The following is a 3,228-nucleotide window of genomic DNA, read 5'->3' as shown; positions in this document are numbered from 1 at the left end:
TAAGGCCACAATTAGGGTTGTTATCATTAGCATTCGAGCACAAATGAATAAAAAAATGAACCTTGATCTGGAAACTCTTGAGAGAGATATTAAGGCACTAGAAATCTCCCACGCAGCCGAAATAAAATGAAGTACGAATATAATGCAATTCTAATCAAACGTGTGGGGGTATGGTTAAACAAATTTAAGGCACTAAAATTATGTGAGGGCAATAAGGCCGGGAAACTTCTTGCGTCTTACCTCAAACATAAGAAAAAGCTATTCCACATAGCTTTCATTAAAGACCAGGCCAACGACACCCACACCAAGCAAAACAACATTTTACACACCTTCCAGTCTTTCTATGAGGACCTTTACAAAAACAAATTAGCGTTCAACACAGATGCGTACACCAAGTACTTGAACTCGTTAGACCTCCATAGACTTTCTGATGAGGACAGCTCCAAGTTGGGCTCCCCGCTCACAGTCCAGGAAATCACTACCTCCATCAAAACCCTAAAGAGCAACAAGGCCCCAGGCCCTGACGGCTTCTCAGCCAGTTTCTATAAAGGGTTTGAGGGAACTATCAGCCCGGTCCTCCTGAACCTCGTTCAGTCCTTTACGACTAAGGGTGCTGTCACTAACTCAATGAGCGAGGCTACCATAATTGTCATCCGGAAAGAAGGGAAAGACCCCCTTCTAACGAAAAACTAACGAAAAACTATTGCCCAATCGCCCTCATAAATTTGGACTGTAAAATGTACGCTAAAATCCTAGCCAACAGATTGAATGCACTCCTTCCTAAATTAATTAGTAATTCGCTGGTGGGTTTCCTCAAACATCGACTGTCCAATGATAATACAAGATTGCTATGCCATGTCTTAGAGAAAGCCAAAATAACCGCCACCCCCTCCGTTGCCATCACCCTCGACGCTGAAAAAGCGTTTGACAGAGTGTCATGGCTCTTTTTACAGCACTGTATGCATTCTTTAAACCCTGGGGAAGCCCTATATCGACATGATAATGGCTCTATACTCCTCCCCGTCAGCCCGAATTGCCATAAATGGTTCCCTATCCGCACCTTTCCGTTTGGAACAGGGTACCAGACAGGGTTGCCCCCTCTCTCCAGCCCTTTTTCTCCTGGCCCTTGAACCCCTCATAGCTGACATAAAACGTAACAAGAACATCAAAGGTTTGGAATTTGGAGACAGGCGAGTAAAATTTGCGGCATACGCAGACGACCTCCTTGTGGTTACCGAACAGCCTGATTCCTCCATCGAGTCCCTCATGTCCACCATAGAAACCTATTCCCTACATTCCGGATACAAACTAAACAGGGATAAGTCTGAGGTTAAACCTCTGAATATACTCGGCACCAGAGACATGCTGGGTAACTCGGGCCTGAACTGGCAACCAGGCTTCATTAAATACCTCTGTGTCGAATTTGTTAGCACTCTTGTTGAAACCCTTCAACGTAAGGAAAAAAACAAAATTAAAACGCAACTGGATGGCTGGTCCCCCCTTTTCATAACCTGGTGGGGAAGAATCGAGGCCATCAAAATGATGATTTCCCCACTGGTCAATTATCTCATCACTATGCAGCCCCTCACCTTATCCCTGGAATTCCATCACAAATTAAACGCCACACTCGCAAATTTTCTTTGGAAACGGAAAAAATCACGAATTAGCTTAAAGAAACTTCACCTAGACAAGTCTGCAGGGGGGTCAACCTGGCGGACTTCAAAAGATACCAAACTGCATATCTTGCCAAACAAGGCTCCTACTGGTTATCAGCCCCTGCGGGCTATTCCCCCGTGTGGCTTGAGATAGAGAAGGCCCTTCTCAGGAATGCCGCCCCAGCGACTGCGCTGTTCACGAAGCTGAATTCAATCACCTGCTCGAGACCTATTTTTCAAAATACAAGAGTGGCCCTTCTTAAAGTGGATAAGCTACTTGCTACCTCCATTCGACGTTCACGTTGGGAATCAATATGGCATAACCTTACTGTGCTTTACAGGGGAAAACCATTATATAATCACCTCTGGGTAGAAAAAGGCATTTTTTTCCCACACCAATTATTTGAAGGAACATACACACTCTCGTTCAAAGATCTTCAATCCAAATGTAACCTTAATTCACTTGAATTTTATAACTTCCTAAACATAAAGGCGGCGATCACCAAGGCTAATCTCTCTTCTAACCCTCACTCCCCCCCGGCCTACCTCGCCAGATTAAACAGGCTAGGCCATCAAGTGTCATGGATCTATAGACTCCTACGTCCGCAACATTCCAATCTCACTGATCATCTCACACAGTTTTGGTCATCAACGCTCCTCTTTCCCTATCTCAGACATGGAATGGGCCAAAACCTGGGACTCCTGCATGCGCCACAAAATCAGCCCTACACTATCCCAGGCTAAATTCTGGCTTCTTCACAAAGCCTTTTGGACACCGACACGCCTTTTTGCCCACAATATCAGATCTGATATTTTCTGCTGGAACTGTAACTGTGCTGAGGGTGACCTTGACCATCTTATCCTTCAATGTGAATGCGTTGCCCCTTTCTGGGATAAAGACTTCGAATTAACTGATAAAGTCTTTTTCTTTCTCCCCACCCAGGGAATTACCATACCTAGTCTTTGGGTTTCTCAAAACCAAGTCCCTCAATGACAATGACCGGGCCTTACTAGACCTTCTACTCATGGCTGCTGTAAAGGTAGTCCTCAATAATTGGAAAGATACCCAGAAAGCTAACTATGCCTGCTGGTTAAACTGGGTTATTAATCTCCGTGGCGCCGACAATACGGCTCTTCAACACTCCCCTTGGCTCCCCAGTGTAGACGTTTGTGGATCACCCTTGACAACTACTTTAGTGCCCACAAACCTCCATTAATCAACCCCACGCTCCCTTGACACAACCACTCGGCCGCTTGACTTCACACTCCTACACTTTTTATCGGCTGGTGCTCTCCTACGTACATAGCTGGGTTCAAAGCAGCTCACTTTATTTCATGGCATCAAACTGTGGACCAATCTTGGGATACTACTGCTAATACCGTCACTTTTTATGCTGTCTTATTTATGGTTTCCTATATATTTAGCATCTTGTGTTGCTTCTATTCGTTTTTTGCTGATTGCTTGCTTACTGGTACTTACCGTCTTCTTGTCCAGCTTTCATCCAATTACTGTACTTCAAATGTAGGATTTAGAACCAATTGGTCGCTATTGTATGTACTACATTTGTACGAC

This window comes from Lissotriton vulgaris, chromosome 6 (assembly GCF_964263255.1).
Source record: "Lissotriton vulgaris chromosome 6, aLisVul1.2, whole genome shotgun sequence".
Taxonomy (NCBI): domain Eukaryota; kingdom Metazoa; phylum Chordata; class Amphibia; order Caudata; family Salamandridae; genus Lissotriton; species Lissotriton vulgaris.
The sequence above is the reverse complement of the archived record's forward strand: the minus strand, read 5'-3'. Positions refer to the sequence as shown.